This window comes from Dipodomys spectabilis, unplaced genomic scaffold (genome assembly GCF_019054845.1).
Source record: "Dipodomys spectabilis isolate Male_0828 unplaced genomic scaffold, ASM1905484v1 ptg000611l, whole genome shotgun sequence".
Lineage (NCBI taxonomy): Eukaryota > Metazoa > Chordata > Mammalia > Rodentia > Heteromyidae > Dipodomys > Dipodomys spectabilis.
Window position 1 is genome coordinate 1,112,853 of NW_024871288.1, and position 19,648 is coordinate 1,132,500.

The window sequence follows — 19,648 nt, forward strand, 5'->3', positions numbered from 1 at the left end:
CTAAGCTGAAAGAAAAAATGCCGTCCTCCAGGTCTCAGCTGCCTAGGACTACAGGCATGAGCCACCAGCGGCCAGGGGCATCCTTAAATTAAGAGCTATTACTGGAGGATAGGCGTGAGGCTCATCACACAGCCTTGACTATGACCAACCCTGGAGGCCACTCCCCATCATGTCTTTCAGGACTGGATGGGGAGGGACCTTCACCTGAAGTAGAGTGTGGAGCCAGGCAAGACAGCCCCCAGAGGGCTCCGATCGCGGCAAGACCAGTTCCTCTACTCCTCTGTGGTATGATACTTCCCGACAATGTTCAACCTGCCCCAGGTAAGACTCGAAATGTTTTTCAGAGATTCTCACTTGCACTTAACGTTCTGCCTTGCTCCTGAAAGGAACCTCATCATACTACGATCTCCCCTTAGACGTTTTCAATATTTTACTAAGTGGTTGTGGTATTTAGTGTTCCTTCACGGTATGCTGATCGACACATGCAAACATTGGGCTAAGGCAGTACATAGTACAGTGGGAAGATCGCATACTTCGTAGTAGCCTAGAATGTGGATTCGATACTATAAACTTGACTCCTAGCCATACGGCTCTTCTATTTCTTTTTTTGGCTTGCTATTTACATATGACCTTGAGCAAGGACAAGTTGTGAAAGCTTCCAGTGACTCAACTGAAGAATGAGAGCAAGAGCAGGCCCTACCCCATGGAGTTGTAGAGCAGGTAAAAGTAGGCGCTCATGAAGCCAGCCTGAGTACGAGGCTGGACGTGGGGCAGCGGGGTCCTCGCTCTGGCAGCACACCGTCTGCTCCCCAGTCCCCCACTCCCGTCCACAGGCCCCACGTGTCCTTTGCTCTAGGCATCTGTGTCCCCTTCCACGGTGTGTCACAGACAGCCGTGGAGCAACCCTGATCTGGGTCTGGGAGCAGGGCCCGGAGGAGGAATGGAAACCGTGACCTTGAGTCAATGTCCTTCCCTGGCTTCTCTGTGCTGCTGAGCTGCAGGGGCCGATGGTGGCAGACTCGGGACAGGCAGAGAGGTGGCTCGGTTTTGCCTCTGCCCCAGGGGGAGGTAGGTACAGGCGAGGTAGACACAGGAGCCCGGGCCGGTCAGAGGCTCTGAGGGGAAAGCCAGCACAGTGTGGTATAGAGCTATTCCACAGCTAGCTCACCAAAACACTGACAGCCCCACACCCTCCCCAGGCATGCCGATGATCCTGGCATACCATGACACTGCAACACTGCAACTGAAACAGTACACACATGCAAACACACACACACACACACACACACAAAACAATCCACACAAATGGAGCACAGTCCGGAGTTTGGACAGAATTATTAGCACGGAGTCCCTGTGGGTCTGTGAGATCCGGATGGGAACTGCACCCAATGTGAATAATGGATAAGTAAATTATGGATAAGGCCTGGGGGGGGGGGGGGTGTCCCATCAACTCCGTCTTCATTGTGAGCTGGCTCGGGAAGTCCCAGCACTATGCGCAGCACACACCACCTGTTCCTCTCAGGCTCAAGAGCCCTTCACTACTAGGACAAAGGGACAGAGCCCACAGTCTACAGACGGGTGTCCTGCAGCCTGTGCCGGGCAGCTGGGCCTGCTTCTCCCCCATGTCTGGGGCTCAGTGGGGCAGACTCCTGACCTCCCGGGCAGCACTCACTGCACAGGGGCAGGGGCCATGTCTCCTGCACCCTCTGCGTGGCAGCAGGCCTTACCACAGCACTGGCCTGTTGCAAGATAGGGCCGTTTTGCAGCTGGGCAAACTGGGGAGTAAGGAGACTGACACTTCTTAGGTGCCACTGCCTCGCCTGGGTTCTGAGCCGAGCGCAGAGCCTGAGATTCTGCATTTGCAGCAGGTTGCCGGGAGCTGGAAGTCTGGCATTTAAATCAGTCATGCTAGGCAGAGTGGGGTTGTAGGTGGTTGTGTGGAAGCCTAGTGGCTGGGCCCATCATTATTTGCCAGGCCTCCCTGGAGGCTGGGGTGGTTGTATGGACTGAATCAAGACCTGGTGCTGCCTGAGGGAACTCCCCAGCCCGGGTCAGGGAGGCAGACACCTTCATCCAGCTCTGCAGCGTGTGCAGTGGCCCATGAATGGTGTGAGCAAAGTCCTGGGGTGCCGAGGGGAGGGGAGAAGAGGGAAGAGATTCATCATCTCTGGAAGAGGGAAGGGAGGGAGAGAGAGGACGAAGGGGAGGAGTAGGGGGAGGAAGAAGAGGAGGAGGGGGAGGAGACAGAGGAGGAAAAAAGAGGAAGAGAAGGAAGAAGAGAAAGAGTGGAGGAGGGGGGAGGGGAAGGAGTAAGGGCAGGGGGGAGGGGAGGGGGGGAGGAGGAGTCAGCCCCCAGGAAGCATAGAACTGGCATCACAGGTCATTTTAGTCTGAGCAGGCAGCCGAGGCCTGTGTGCGGCGTTCCGGAACGTGAGAAGTCTCTAGAACTGGAGTGTGTCCTTGTGCTCTCTCTGCTTTTGATGAATCTCTGCTCTCCTCCAGTCCTGAGTCCTCTCCTTGGGAGCCGGGAATAAGTAGGTCAGTGGGGAGGGGCTGGGGAGCCAGGCACCTGCTCTGCCACTCCAGCAGCCTCCTGACATAAAGACCGGCACAGGGAGGCTGGGGTGGGCCCGGGGGCCACGCTGCCCCAGCTGCTCCCGGAAAACCACATTCTGAGAATCGTAGGGAGGAGCTCCCCTCTCCTGGGCTGCCCGACTGCTCCCCGAGCCTTACTATAGAAAGCTTCTGCTTTTGTGGGTCTGGGGTCTCCGCCCTGGTTTCCTAGGGGATTCAGCTGCTGTGCAGCCAGCATGATAAACCAGACACGCATGAACTCAGGAGGAGGAAGGCTTAGGGCACGGGAGGGGGAAGGGGGGAGGGGAGAGGGGGAGGGGAAGGGGGAGCAGTATTTCAGACACCGTTACAGCTGAGAGGGGGAATAAAAAGACGCATGCTTCATTTCTCACATGGAAAAAAAATTAAATGAAAGAATGTAAGAGAAGGCTGCTAAAACCATATGTAGCTGGGCAGGATTTTCTAAGAGAAAATTCAGCCTTTAATAATATTATGTGCCATCTGATTTTATCAGAAATTACAGCTGCTAAAGAATATTTGAATTTTTTAGAGTGAAAGAAAATAAAAATCTGATCATCCAGAGATAATCACCCTTATGGGGTTTTTATCTTTCTAGTCTGTTCTTTAGGCAAAAAAAAAAAAAAAAAAAATCTAATAACGGCGCCTTGATCGCTGTGGACTCTCTCTGCTCACACAAGCACTGCGCCCTGGCGGCCCATTCCGCGGTTACTGGATCGTCCGTGGCTCCTCCTGGTCCCCTAGAAAAACCCCACAGGCAGGAGATCGCTTCCCCTCTCCCGTATGACCAGTGCCTATGCAGTATCCAGCACAGCAAGGGGCAGGGATGCGGAAGTCAGACCTGGATAGAATCCCAGCTCTTCTGCCATGGGGAGGAGTTACTGAGCCCTGCCAGCCCCCAGTCTCCTCGTCTACACCATGGGTCTGAGAACAAGGTTGCTTGAAATGCTGAACTATGAAGTCATGTGTTGTAGATCAGGCAAAGCCTCCTGGAAGTCGGAGAAGGAAAGGAAGGGCCAGGAGGAAGCACAGGGGTGCGAGCTTCCGCTGACAGTGTCTAGAAGGTTCCATAAGACGTTGTCAGTCGGGGCTGTTCAGAAGAGTTCACACACACACACACACACATGCATGCATGGTGGAAGCTGGCTCACAAGATTGCAATGGAGCTGCACCATCTGCAGTCCACAGCAGAGACTGGGGAAAACCTGGGGTATAACTCAGCCCTGCGCTGAGGGCAGGAGACCAGCAGCCCCAAGGGTTAGGGGCAGGGAGATGACGGAAGGCTACACTCAGCTCAAATTCACCCTTCCTTCGCCTCTTTACACTACTCAGGCCCTCCGTCAATCAGACAACACTACACCTACTGGTGAGAACCTTCCGCTCTGCTCTGCTCAGGTGACTGATTCAAATGCCATCTCTTCCAGAAACGCCCTCAGACACAGACCCATCTAGAAATTACATGTTTTAGCCACCTGGGTATGTCATAGCCCAGTCATGATGATGCAAAATTCATCAGAAGGACCAATGGAAGAAAATGAAGACTGTCTTACTTCCTTAGATATGCTAAGATGCATTTTTCAAGACTTGTGAGAAACGTCTTCAGATAATGGTTCATGAAAAGTGATTTGGTTTTTTTTCCCCCCAGTTTTCCAGGGTCAGTCATTGGACAAGACCTTGTCTGAGGCAGAATGGCCTGCTCGGTCATCCATCCACCTTAACCAGGGTGGGTGCTGGGTCTAGTTTGAAGGACCCCAGGGCAGAACTCCCTGCTTTAACAGGGAAGCTCTACCTGGCTCTGAGGAAGGCATTTCCCTTCATCTGCCTTACAATATACAATGCCCCTAACAGAAGCCTGACAGGGAGACCACTCTCCAGGATCTAGGGAGGAGCCTTCTACAGGGTAAACACTCAAGGACTTGAGCTGAAATCATTTTCTGGAGAGAATCACTGAATTATGTAGCGGGATCTCAGGCTTAGGTCTATCTTTCTGAAACGCTGCTTGATTTCTGAGCACAGATACCTGGCCATAGCGGGGTGTGCACTACGTGTTATATACAATCGTACAGATGTGTGCCATCGTGATAGCTAGTGATTGTATTACTGGCATTGTAAGCTCTCTGCTCCAGCTGTGACTATGGCGTGCTTCACACGTATGTGCTCCTTCCTTTCAAATACTCCAAACACTTCTCCTTACGCAGCAGGAGAGAGTCCATGTTTTCCTCAGCTCGTCTTGTGTGGCTCTCCCGCTAGTTCTCCTGGGTAGCCCTCACTTCAGGCGACGGCTCTCCAGGGTGAGACTGCTCTGGTTATCCCGGGCACGTTGGGAGCTGGTGGTCTCGGCAGGTGCCAGCGTGCACTAGGCCAGTGATGGTGGCCGCCTGAGCTGGGACTGCTGTTCCGTCTGCTTCCGTGGAAGCGGAGCCCACCACTGTGTACAGGACATGGAATTCTCAGTCAGGCGTGGGGAAGAGCCTTGGCACTGCCAGTTCCCTGCCAGGGCCTTCGGATGAGCCGTTTCACTTCTGTAAGCCTTACGAGCCAGTGGCATGAGTGCCCAACTTACAGGGTCATTACAAGGATTAAATGGGGTAAATGCATCGCAAGGACCTTGCAGGAGACCTGACCTGTGGGAAGCCTTCGGTGACAGGAACAGTAACTGGAGTCACAGCTCAAGGTTAGAGTAACAGTGACCAGAACCTGATTTTAAGAGAAAACTATATGAAGTGTATCGAATGGTCTCTAGAGACCTGCTCCTTTCTGCCCATTCACTGGCAGTGCTGGGGGGTCTTTCTCAGAGCCTTATGCATGCTAGGTCAGGACAATACCTCGAAGCCATGTTTCCAGCCTGTTCTCACTGCTCACTATTGGGGAGGGGCTGCTTCCTTCCTGGGCAGGCACCTGACTGAAATCCACCTGCTTTAGGCCTCCTGTCATTACTGGACTAACAGATGCGTGTCACTGGATCTAACTTCCCTCTGTGGAGACAAGAGTTGCTCTGATTGTTTTCTGCCGGCCTCCGATATACCTGGGACAGCTGTTGTGTGCTATAGCATCCTAGCATTGAGCTGTGGGCTCAGAAAGGGTCTCATAAGCCTTTCTTCCCAACTGGCCTCAAGCCCCAATCCTCCTTAGCTTCCAGGAAGTGTAGTGAGGACCACAAACACACACCACCCGTGCCCAATCGGAGTCACGTGGTAAAGAGAAAGGGGGTTGGCTGTGGTGGAGAACACGCCCTCCCAAAAGACAGTGAGCACCTTCCATATTCCTCCCATTTTCACCAAACCCCAAGGCTTCTGGAAAGAGAGCAAAATAAAGCCTTGTATAATATTCCATCTAAGGTGAAAACAGATTCCGGGGATGAAACTGGTAAGACCGCCATTTCTCCATCATAGGTTAAATTCTTTACAGATTCAAGGCGGAAGAAATTTAGAGCGTAACACTCGAGAGCTAAATAGCTACACAGTTCCTTAATGGAATAGAAAGCTGGTGTTGGGGCACCTCTGATGAATGCAGTCTTTGTAAGCTGCTTTGGAGCTCGGTCTGCTCAGTTCCTCCAGCACAGAATTGCCTTCAGGTTCAGTCTTAAATCATTTTTCCGCCCACACATGAATGTTTCCAAGCTTGAGGTCAGAAGGAGCTGTGGAGGGAGGAGGCTGAGTGTGAGGCGGCTTTGGATGCGACTGGAGACGTTTGGGATCAGGTAGGGCTGCAAGCCTGATGTCTGTTTACTTAATGTCCAGAGACTGGTGGATAGACCGAGACCAGTGTATCACTGGCTGGGGACAAATCTAAATTCTGAGGGGGAGACACGGGGTGCACCCCATTCTGTGGATGCCATCTCCTTACTTGAGGGCCGGAGCTCGTCAGAGAGTGGCCACCGAGGTCAGGGGTCAGAACGGCGACTTGAACAGCTGCCGTGGACCTGCGTCCTCTCGAGGCCCTGTGAACCAGGACCACCGTCTGCACCAGTCATGCATTACTCTTACCCTTCTACAGTCCACAATCTGCAAGTAAGGGATGACGTGGGCCGGGCACTGGCGGCTCACACCTGCCATCCTAGCGACTCAGGAGCCTGGGAAGGGAAGTCTGTGGGCCTCTTATCTCCAATTGACCCCATAAAACTAGAAGTGGTAAGGAGATACGACAAAGTAAACAAGACTCGAGAAACAAAGGACCTCCACTCATCTTGTCGTATCATTACTAAATGACCCCATGCTGCTGATCACACATATATGGTATATATGTACACATAAATGACCCCATGCTGCTGACCACATATATGGCATATATGTGCACATCTGAGGGAAACTAGGAGGAGGACACAGAAACAGAGGGAAACAGGGGAACACATACAACAGTGGGACCCGTCAGCTGCACCGGGCATTGATCAAAACGAACTAACAACTTAATGGCAGAGAAGGGAGGGAGGGAATGAGAGGGAAAGAGGGAACAGCTGACACTAAGCAAAAGGAAAGGAATGTACATATCACCAGATATGGAAGAAATAGCTGTGCTGTCAAAGCTCAGAGAATCCGCAAACTTTGTAGATCACGATAAAGACAATTTCCTTCATGAAGTTTAGAATGTGTTTGTGACTTTAACTAGTATCACTATCTCACAGACTATGAAATTTGTGAAATGTATGTAATCAATTACAATAAAAAAAATTGAAAAAGAAAACTAGACATGGAACCATGGCTCAAAATGGCGGCACATGGGGCTGGGAAGGTGGCTCAGTGGTAGAGCGCTTGCCTTGCATGCATAAGGCCCTGGGTTCGATTCCTCAGCACCACACAAGCAAAAAGAAAAAAAGCCGGAAGTGGCACTGTGGCTCAAGTGGTAGAGTGCTAGCCTTGAGCTGAAGAGCTGAGGGACAGCGCCCAGGCCCAGAGTTCAGGCCCCACAACCAACAACAACAACAAGAAAAAGGTGGCATGCTAGCTCAGGGATAGCATGCCTAGCCCTTGAGTTCAAGCCCCATGACCAACAGAGAAGGAGGGGGTTATGATGATGAGGAAGAGGAGGAGGAGGAAGAAGAGGAGGAGGAGGAGGAAGAAGAGGAGGAGGAAGAGGAGGAAGAAGAGGAGTAAGAGGAGGAGGAGGAAGAGGAGGAGGAGGAGGAGAAGGAAGAGGAGAAGGAGGAGGAGGAAGGCAGCAGCAGCACCTATGCCAGGGAGAGGACCAAGGGCGGAGGTCTCGGAGAAGCAGCAGGAGAAGCAGGAGGCAGAGATCCTGCATCAAGACCAGGCAAGACTGGAAGACGCAGGCAGGAGGGGGCTGGAAGAATACCCTGGGATTCCTTGTTCTTTTGGCTCATAAGACAAGAGGCACATCCCTGCGTCTTCCTCTCCACAGGGATGTTTGAGGCTGGACGCTTTACCCACAGCAGCGAGAATTCCTTCAGATGCCAGAACAGGCATCTTGGGTACTTGACCTTTGGCATTCGCTAGGAGGGGAGAGGTCAGAGCATGTGAGCCTGCCGCCCATTCTCATCAGCACGCATTCTGTATCTGACGTAGTCCACACCTACACGGATGGGCTGTTTTGGATTTGACCACTTCTAAGAGAGCAGTGAGATATTTGCTGTTTTTAATGTAATATCTGCACATTAGCAAAGTAATGATTTTTACTGGCGTATATTGAATTGTACATATAACAGGACTTTTCCATGGCATTTCCACACAGGCATAAATGGACTTTGATCATTACTCACCTCTCTATTACAATTTTAAATTAGAAGGCAGGTCCCCCCAGATCTGAGGACCAGTGAAATACAATTGCCTAATAGCCCATTGTATACAAGACTCTTACATTTGGGCATACACCTCATCCCACCTGGACAATCTTCCTCATTCACTTATTCACTGGCACGTTTATTTTACAGCTATCTTATGCCACATAGTAAGGATCAGACAGTGCTAAAGAGGCCGACACAGCCCTGCTCTAATGGAATTCGGCCCACTAAGATAGATGAGTAGGTGGCTGGCAACTTCACTGTGGACTTGCTATACACATACACACAAACACACATGCATGCACGCGCACAAAGCGTGCATGTGTGAACACATCCAGTACAATAATGGTTATGAGAGAGTAACGGACCTACAATATAAGGAAAGGGTTGGCAAAGGGACTCATTTCAGTCTGAGGGAGAGGAACAGACCCATCTCTGCTGCAGCAGGAAACTTGGGAGAGGTTATTATGGCTTAAGAATCCAGAGAAGAGGCAAGGCTGACTATAAAATAGGGCTCAGGTTTTTAAATCCAGGCTCAGGTAGAATTATTCCGGACGTGTCACCAAATCCGTCTGTATCTCGAGTCTTAGGTCAGTGATCTCAGCTAGCCAGGGAAGGAAGAAGTCTGCTCTCCTCATCTGAGGAAGTTATCTTCCTACCCAAGGAAATTTGGAAATGAGCCCAGAGTCGGTAACAGACATAAAATATACCCATGATTTCAACACTTTTGTTTTGGCTTTAACAGCACTCTCTAATCATAATAATTTGTAGTGGGTTATTTATGGCAGTGTTCCCAACTTTTGCCATGTTGTGGGACAGACGGTATTTCAAAGAAGTACTTGGGGATTGGATCTGAGGGTTCAAAAATCACACACACACACACACACACACACACACACACACACACGGATTTCAAACACTGTGTGATGCTGTGGGTGGCAGATGCAGTCATTCTATGTCTTGCCTACCCTGAGGGCTTAGAGCATCTCACTTTGGGGTCCACTGGCAGACAGATGGTGGTTTAAGATGGGGCAGTGGTTCACCAATTTCATCCACTCATCATTATTATTTTTTATCTGTCGTGGGGCCTGAACTCTGGGCCTGGGTGCTGTCCCTCAGCTATTCAGCTCAAGGTGAGCATTCTACCACTTGAGCCACAGCGCCACTTCAGGCTTTTCTGCTTATGTGGTGCTGAGGAATCAAACCCAGGGCCTCATGCATGCAAGGCAAGCGCTCTACCACTGAGCCACCTTCCCATCCCCTCATCCACTCATTATAAAACTTATATGTTCATCTAATGGCACAATTACAATTTTAGTTTGAAATGTCTAAATAATTTGATTGATTGCATTTGTAGAAACACTTATTTTGACAAGCCTGACCAATTGCATACGAAATTTGAGATTAATTAGTTTTGAAAATCATTTAAAAAGATTTCAGAAAATTATGTTCAGCTTTTTTAGGTTTGCCTACATCTGTTACCTGGAAAAATTAGATCCTGTATTTGTGATTAAAATTTAAAATATCTAAGAACACATTAAGAAATGCATAAATGTTATAAAGAACTTAAGGTGTTAGGTTTGTAATTAGCTATGTTAATCAAGTAAATATAAAACATTTCTTGCTTCGTAGCAAAAATGACTGAATTTATAGAGAATATAGTTCATTGGTTAAGATTAGGGCTTAAGAAAAGTTAGCAAAGTTTTGATTTGTGTGAGTATGTGCATGTGCATGTGTGCATGTGTGTGTCGGGGGGGGGGGGGGAGATACTGGGGCTTGACTTCAGGATCTTAAGCTCTTTTTCACTCAAGGCCGGTTCTCTACCACTTAAGCCACCTCTCCATTTACAACTTTGCTGGTTAATTGGAGATAAGAATCTCTCGGCTTTGTCTGCAACTTTGGGCAAAAGCCCTCAGATTTTAGCCTCCTGAGTAGTTCGAATGAACAGCATGAACCACCAGTGCCCAGCATAGCTTGTCAATTTTTTTTTTAACTTTAGTAAATTTTATTAATAGAAGATATAGAAAATACTGGACTGAAGGCATAAAATCCACCCACACCCAACACAAACTCAGTTCAGTTGACAACCTGAAGCGTCTACATGGTCAAAAGACAAAACAACAAATTCTGGCAAACAAGTGGGAAAAGCAACCTTCATGTACCTTTGGCAGGAACGTAACCGAGTGTGGCCACTATGGAAGTCACTGGAGGTTCATTTTCCACCTGAGGACCCTGCGACTCCACTCTTAGATAGCTATGTGACGCAGCGTAAATTAACAGATACGTGGTATGTTTGTTTATACAGCACTATTCACAACAGCCAAACTCTGGGATCGGCCCAGGTGCCCAACCTCCAATGGATGGATAAATAAAATATGATTATATATAAACATAATATCTTATACATACGTATATAATATATATTTATACGTATATTATCCACTTATATATAAATACAATCACATTTATATAACTATAATCATGTTACTATATATATATAAATAAAAGCACATATATATGAGTTTAGAGGAGGATAATTTGCTTGTTTCTATTTAATACACAGGGAGCTGAGCATATTCAGATGCCAATGAAAAAAACCTAGCTTCAAAAATGAGATTGGTGGGAGAGCCTGAACATTATGACCAATAAATGCCAAATGTCGGTGAGAAAATGTTCATTTGTTTGGTGTTTGGCCACCAGAGGAGAGGATATGATTTGAAAACGACCGCAGCATGGCACCAGGCTGCCTGCTCTCCCACTGACCCCAGATTACCCGGGCGGAGAGAGAATTAACTGCCACATGCCAGGCCCCAGGAACCTAGTTCTGCACTGTAGGCAGCAGGCAGGGTTTCTCAGTTGTCACAGATGAAGGAACCATGACTCTGGAGACAAAGAAAAACCACAGGTCAGAACTGGGGGTGCACATCTGCAGCCCCAGCACCCCTGAGGCTGAAATAGGAGGACTGCGAGTTTGAAGCCAGTCTGGACTTTACAGTCCAAGACCCATTCACCGTATCTATTACTTCTCTGTATCTCAATGAAAGGGGGCGGGGCATCGAGCAAGAGGTACTGCGCTTATAGACTGATTTGCTGAGTAGTACTCCCTTTTACAACAAAAGATGATAAAAATAGTATTCTAAAAAATGACACATTAATGTCTGAGGAAAAAGAGGCAATTCTCATACTAGTTGGTCTGTGTTCATATAAAACATCTCAATCATGCATGTACCTGTCTCCCCATCAGAAAAACTCAAACCAGCATTAGCACATCCAGCTCCAGCTCTCTCAAAGCTTAGGAATATTTTGCATCTATTTGACATTCTTGACTTTCGGAGACAGCATAGCTTAAAAAAATACACATGGTGTATTTTTATGACTTAACATGAAAGAAATAGACCCCAATCCATTTTCTTTTCAAACACATATTTAAGAGTTGGAACTGAAAGCTCCTTTATCAAGCAAATTTAAGGACATACAGAGAAAATTCCCAAGAACCCACAACAATGAAATTCTGTAAGTTCTACTTGTCCAACTAGGGAAATTGAACAAATACCAACATGGCAGTAATGCTGATGCTAACTGAAGAAGGTTTTCAAGGTCATGCTCCTGTATGCTCTGTATGCTCCTGTAAGTTCTCTTCTTTTGAGCAAATTATAAAGACTATGTACTGCTTATTTTTCAGAAGTGTTACAACACCAAGGAGTTTTACAAGTGTGACACATTGTGAACACAGAATTGTTTTCTTTGAGGCTATTATTCTGCAGAGCCTTAAGCAGAATCGTCATTCCCTCTGTTCATCAAGACCCGTGTGTTAGGAGTCCAAGCAATGCAGCAGTTGCCCGTGTTACATCAAAAGCTATTCATTTTGTAGGACTAGATGCAGCTGGACAAGCCTGGAATCCCAGCTATTGGGGAAGTGGAGGTAGGAGTTAGCTAGTCCTGGGCAAAAGTATAAAAGATAAAATGTAAGGGGCTGGAGGTTTGGCCCTGAGTTCACACCCCGAAATCAAGTGGCTGACATTTGGATATTTCTTTGAGCTAAAGTCATGACAACTAGGCAAAAAAGAAAAAGTCCTTTCATTAATCGAGAGAGTTTATATGAGCAAAGCTATAAAAACGAATTGAAAATCAGACCTTACTCAGACTCAGAGCAGTTTCTAAGTAGTTTAAAACAGCAATCGGACAGAGTTTTCAGAGGGGGAAAAAAAAAAATGAGGAACTAGCCAAATGATTATAGTTTAATTCATTTGTCAATTGGCCCCTGGGCCAACGCTCAACACTGTGATTAAACTCCACTGGTTTGGCTGGGCCCAGAGCAGGTGACCATTCCAAAAACATGGTCTCTTAACAACCCTCCCTCCCCCACTCTCCCCTCCCCCATACAGTCCCACCAGAGCTTGGCCGGCCCCCAGCATGGTCACCATGCTCTTATCATTGTGGCTGTCCGTCCCTAGGTTATGATGTCCTATGAGCAGGCCTAAGTTCTTGTTTCAGTCATCCAGCAGTCCAGCACTGCATCCAACAGCTGCGTGGAAATATGTAAGTCAAAGAACACAGCAAACAGAGAGAATGTCATTGTGACTCGTAGGACAACAAAGCCAAGAGCTTGGCGCGTGCTCCTCACAAACCAACTGCACAACGGGAGTACGAGTCATGGGAGGAGTGCATGCATTTCCAACAAACAACCAAGTCTCGACAAGTCCGGGTTCTTTTCCATTTGCAACACAAAGTATGCGCTATTAACAACTGCCCAGGCTCCTCCAGGGCAGCTAGTAAGTCATCTAGAGCTCCAGAAACTGACTAAAGACAGGGAGTAAGAACAGAAGTCTGGAAGTCCAGTTGCCAGTCTAATCCTGTCCAATGAAAAAGACAGGCAGAGTACAGAGGAAGCATTAAGGGTAGGAGTTACTGTGCCGTCTTAAGGAATGCACTGAACTGGGCTTTCCAGCCAGCTCCTCAGCTGACCCAGCGGAGTGTCTGTCAGAGCCTTTCACCAGGATCTTATCACTTCCTGCCCTGCCTGCTGGCAGAGTTTCAATCTCACAACCTATCCCCTGAACTCCGAGGAATTCTAGGGGCAGTGATCAGATCTCAAAACCATCCAGAGTCCTCTATTTGTCAGTCCTTTCCATCTGTTGCCTAAGGGTGAGATTTACAATTAACTTCCCTAGAATGGCTAGTAACAGCCAGGATTAGATGTCTCAGGAGAGTTCATCACAATAATGGCACATGACAAGAACCAGTTGCTCCTGCTGGATATGACACCTTAATAACTAGATTAATGACTGGTTTCAGTGCCACCAGGACCATCAAACTCTGTGGACTTCCTACTCCTTGAAAGGCAGGATCGAATGTGTGGACTCACGCAAATACGACTTGTAAGGTGATTCAGCATGGTGGATGTAAGACTTTCCTATCAACAAGCCTAATTTATGATTGTCCTTTCAGAAGAGCCAGGGACTTTCTGGAGTATTCCAAAGTTATCTCTAGGTCAAAAGAATTAACTTAGAACCTGGCTTGGGGACATGTACTAAATATCAAAAGCTCCAAAGTCCTGATAAAATGAGCTCCTCCCAGTGTGGTGGGGCATGCCTGCAGTCCCAGCACTCAGGAGGCCGGGGCAGGATCTCCCTGAGTTCCCGGAAAGCAGCCTGTGCTAGCTACATAGTGAGACTCTGCCACAAAAAGGAGTTTACAGCAGGGCACCAGTGGCTCAGCCTATAACCCTAGCTACTCAGGAGGCTGAGATCTGAGGATGGCAGTCTGAAGTCAGCCTGGGCAGGAAAGTCCCTGTGAGACTCTTATCTCCAATGAACCACTCAAAAACCAGAGGCTCTCTACAACCTTCTTATTTGCCCTATACTTTCCTTCTCCCATTTTGGAACAGGCAGCCATTTCACTTCATTGAGAAAGTTAACTTTTCCCCTTAAGAACACATCTCAGGCCCAAGTACTCCAGCCATGAAAAATGTATATTTTTTCCTCACACAGGAGGAATCATTTCAAGTTGTAATCACCATGAAATAGAATTTTTAACTTTTAATAACCTTAATTTCCTCGACAATCTAGGAAGCAAGCAACTTGGAACAGTTTTATATCAACATTTCGTAAATGAGAACCATTTGTTAATTTTTCTGAATCATGTGACAGACCCCCAATACGCCCATATTCTCTACTGCAGAGAAATATGATGTTCCAGGGACAGAACTGCATGTATTAGCAAACCCTGAACTGTGAGACTAGCTCTGTGTTTAATATTAGATAAAAGGCAACAAATGGCTGGCCAGAGTTTCATCTCAAGCATCCGTCTGCCTGCAGATAGTATCATGGTAACAACAATGCCTGCATATCCTTTTCCTCCAAGCACGGTTCCTTCTATGACACGCCATGAAGAAGGGACTATATCTATGTTGTCATAGCCTCAGCCCTAGTACAAAGTGTTAGAAGTAGACAGTAAAACAGCTGTTAAATAAATGCACTACGTTACTCTGCATTTGTCAACAAATCAAGATATTCCAGTTTCGCAGACAAAGTGGTGCACAACTATTTTCTGTTCAGAAAAATTTCTAGTAGCCTACCCCAGTCAATGAACCCAATGGGGAATCCTCCCACTAGCCAAAACCATTTTTCTTATCTTCAGCCTCCCCTCCAACACAAAACCAAATCAGAATAAAGAACAAGTCGTAGGACTTTAACTAATAACTAATGACTCAGATATTTCATAAATATTAATTCCCTTAGTTCACGACAGCGTGACTCCCAGACATGAAGAGGTTCTGAACAAGTTCACCCACAAACTTTTGTCCCATTTACTTTCACCCAGCACAGGCATGCATTCTCCCAATTGTGCTTGACTTGCTTGTTACACAGAGGTAGTCACTCAAGGAGACCAGGAAACATGGAAGATACTGTGTCAAACCTCACCGGCTACTTTGAGTTGAAGACATTCTCTCCATTTACTTCACAGGCTATTCGGAGGCTATTTTTAATCAATCCCAGTATTTACCTCTTATCAGAGGAAAAGAAACCACCACATTCAGAGACACCTTGTCACAGGTCACCCTTGACTTTTTTATAATCCCTCCAGCCAGCATGCTGGAACATTCTCTTCACTCACTCCATTTTTGCTCTTCTCAGTGAGGTAATGGTGGCAAACGCCCCTCCCCTTTCCTGACTGGCCTTCTTCAAATCAGATTTCAGCCTAAACACCATCATCTGCCAACCGCAGGTAGAAAGCCTACCGAGATCACAGCGCCATGTCTGTTACATCTCCATTTTGAGGGGCTCCAATGACATTAATCTGTTTAGGTGGAGAGAGAGTGCTTCCAAATGGAGCTATACTGCATAATTACAAATTATTTCTCGTTAGTTTCACCCGTTTTGGTAAACAAAAAAAAGTTCATTTACAGAACTTTCTGGAAGTTCTTACACATGATAGGCTTGAGTCCAAATGGAGACATTCCAGACAAATCTCACCTCAAAAAAAACCCCAAAGAGGTCACCTGCCCTCCCAGGACAGACTCACCCAGCGAGGAATAATAGCGAGAAGGAATCCCGGATGCAGCTCCAGAAAGTACAAGTCTGGCCTCCCTGGGCACAGGTGACCTGTGATGAGCCTTAATTTCTGTTCCTAGCAACCTACTAAACACAGTGCAGTTCTTTTGTTTTTGCTTTGTTTATGCCTGACCTGGTCCACAACCTAAAATCACTGCAGAAACCCAGCCCTTGTCTGACGCCCCAGACAGCTGAGGCTTAGAGCACCAGATCTTGCTTCTATCTCAGACCAAAATGACTCACATCCAGCCAGACAGCTCAAGCCACAAATCCACATGGCTTCAGAAGCCAAGAGAGGACTTACCCCATCCTGAGACGCGCCAAGGACTCTGCCCCAGGTTACTGACGCTCCGCTTTGATTCCTGTTTCGTGAAAATGGTTAAGAGGAAAACTCCTTAGAACAATTACACTTAGAAACATTTGAGCAAAACAAAACTGATGCACAACTTGGCCTTCTCCGAGGGCTTTCTGCGACCAGCCGGAGGCCTCTTGCAAGACCTTATTTAATATATACAAAGGCCATAGCTAGCAGGTACAGATCGCTACCCTTGCTTGCTTTCTTCAACGTTCTCATTCCTCCCTTTTTACCTTCTGGACCGTACAATTTCTCTCTTTACATTCTCTCCCCTTTCAATCCCCCCATATGCTCTTTCAATCTCCCCCTCCTCTTTCAAACTTCCCCCACCATGGTCTGTCTGTCTGTCTGTCTGTCTGAATGCAGGGCCTTGCACTTGTTAGGCAGGTGTTCAACCCCTTGAGCCACTCCCTCAGTCTCCTTTTACCCTGGTTCATTTCAAGACAGGCCTGGGGGAGCCTGGGCTGTGATCCCGTCTGTGCTTTCTTTTAGCCAGTAAGTAAGATGGAACCCTGCAAACTTTTATGTTCAGGCTAGCCTCACCTCTGATCTCTACCAATGAGCAAAGGTTACAGACTTCTGCTACTGCTTCTGGCTGTCTTCTCAATCTTTTTTTCTTTGTAAAATTTCAGTAGCATCATCTTTCCATATTAATATTATCTTTAAGTAGTTGTACAAAGGAGTTGCCATTTACCAAAGCAGTTTGTGAATACAACATAGCTTGATCAGTATCGCGAGTCTCACCTTTCTGCCCCTCCCCCTTCCCCTCTCCTTCCCTCACTCTTCATTATTAAACCCCCCAAACCAACAATCCAATTAATCAATGGGATAATGAGCTAAAGAGCATCTTCTCAGAAGAAGTAAAAATGGCTAAGAGACACAAAGAAATGCCCAACATCTTTTTTATTTCTTAATTCACTTTTTGTAGTCCTTCCCCAATACTTACATGAAGGAAGGAAAAGTTGTATTTTTAATTATGGAAATGCCAGGGTCTAAAATACTGACTGGCAGGAATTAAACCCCCTGGGACATAGTTTAGAAATCAAAGGACCTAGATATGGTGGCAACTCCCTGTAATCCGAACTACTCAGGGGGGAAAGGCAAGGAGATCTTGATTTTGAAGCCAGCCGAGGCAAAATTAGTGAGATTCTATATACAAAAAATAAATATCATCCAAAAGGGACAAAAGACAAAAGGCCCTAGATTCAATCTCCAACACCATCACAAAGAAAAGAAAAATAAATAAACAGCCTCTTCATCAATGGTTGAAAATTTAAATATTGGGCTCAGTGACCTCTTTATTTGACATGATCATAAATTTCATTCAGATCTCTAAGCACACAGAGCACCAGTAGGGTAAATCTCCTGCGGCTGTCTCAGATTAATTCCTAACAAATTACAAGTTGCATGGGCCAAGAAAGGAAACCCTTTGTGTGGATGAAAGCGAAGCTTGCTGGGCTTGGCCGGCTGGGCCTCGTTCTGTGAACGGGCTCAGGTTGGGACAGACAGGGAGCCATTTAATGGAGACAGAAAGCTGTAACTGACAGGTCCACTGGTACCAGGGGAAATTTCTGTATTGGCTCAATTTCTTTTTCTAGTTTCAAGTTGCATTTGGGGCCTTTTAGGAGATGACTGACGGCAAATCCCTCTTTCTGTGGTTGATAAGTCACTGAGAATTTGTATTTGTCATTATCACTCAGGATGAAAAGCCAAGCCAATCAGCAGATGAAAACACAGTTTGTAATAGTGTTCATATTTCATCATGTTGCAAGACGGATAAGCTTCCAGGGACAGATTTCCTGCTCGGTGGAGAGATTTCTCCCAACCTTGGCTAGAAATGACAGCATCTAGACCGACACCTCCGGAGAGTGGCCAAAGCAATTTCTTTCTGTGTCTCTTGTTACAGTGGCTTGAATGGGCAGATGCTGAAGCATATGCAGTTTAGATAAAAGGAAATGGCCATATTATATTGCAATGTCAGGAAAGCAATTATTGCATTTACAAGAAAATGCCGATCTTAGAATTCTCCTTGGCAGGAGAAACAATAATAGAAGACCTTCTTTCAGAGTTCTTTGTTTGTTTTTTTTTAATATCACTAAGTGAGATAAAGTTTCTGGAGTGGCCCAACAAAGCACATTTTTCAAATAATATGTCTAGAAAACATCTTCACAGAATAATATATACATTATAACAATGGGAATCTTAGTTTTTATGTATTTATCCTTGGTGGTGGTGGTGCTACTCCATTTTGAACTCAGAGCCTTGTGCTTACAAGCAGGTGCATTACCACTCAAGTCACACCTGCTGCCCTTTTTGCTCTTGTTAAATTTGTTAAAAGGTCTCACATGGTGCCATCCTGGACCCTGTTCCTTCTATTTGCACTGCCCACAGTAGTTGGGATGACAGGTGAGCACCACCCCCATCAAGATATTTCTGTTAAGGTAGGGTCTTGCGAACTGCTCGCCTGGCTGGCCTGGAATTCCAGTCCTCCTGATTTCAGCCTCCTGCCTGGCTAGAATGACAGCTGTAAGTCATCATGTTCAGACTCCAAATCTTTTGAGTCATTCCACATGGTGAAATGCCCACTGTCTGGATTTGATTCCCTGAAGTGGCAGGGGCAGACTAGAAAATCAGTCATTTCTATCCGGCAGTGCAGGGAATAAGTAGCAGAAGAGAGAATGCAAACCTACGTCTGCGTAAATTTTAAGGTCTGTGATCTCTCTGCATTTTGCCAACCTGCTCTCTCGCAAAGGTCAGAGGTTACAAATGCTTTTTCTCAGTCCCATTTCAGGAATAACACTGAATGTGGCCTTGCTAAGGGAAATGGCTCTGGTCCTACATCTCTCGTCTCCTTATTGTGAGAAGGGTTTAGGAAGAGCCGGTGAGCACTCAGTCGAAGGCAGAACCTGGCCTATGCCAAGAGCTTCCGCGTAGAGCACAAACCAATTTCCACATCCTGGGCTGTCCTCAGCCATTACGGAAGCCCCGGTGTGCAAAGCCGCTGTGTGAGACCCTGAGGACATCAAGAGTCCCAAGCTGAGGTCTCTGCCCCTGGGAGGCGAACATCCCAGTTGGGAAAACCGGTCAAGACAGAGCACACGACTCATTTAGACCAAGAGTATCATCCAAAGAGGAGCCGCCCAGTGTGTAGGAGGACTGTGGAAAGCCCACTGGAGAAGCAAGACCTGTGAACGGCCCCAAATACTGGGGCAGGACATGTATATGAATGACATCCAAAAATGGAGAAGGGTGGGGTATGTGACGCACCCAGCCCACTACGCAGAGAGAATGGTGTGGTGCTGCTGGTGGTGGTCAAGGTGGTGGTGGTGGTGGTGCTGGTGGTGGTGGTGAAGGTGGTGGTGGTGGTGGAGGTGGTGGTGGTGGAGGTGGTGGTGGAGGTGGTGGTGGTGGTGG

The 19,648-nt window shown here is 47.1% G+C and overlaps 1 long non-coding RNA gene across 1 annotated transcript in view; it reads left to right on the top strand.

Annotated features, from left to right (window-relative positions):
* Window positions 1–246: 246 nt before the first annotated feature.
* The window catches only part of LOC122100924, a 26,387-nt gene continuing 6,985 nt past the window's right edge, over window positions 247–19,648 (top strand). The window contains exon 1 of the long non-coding RNA XR_006146271.1: window positions 247–321. This is a non-coding gene — a long non-coding RNA (uncharacterized LOC122100924). The remainder of the gene's footprint in view (window positions 322–19,648) is intronic.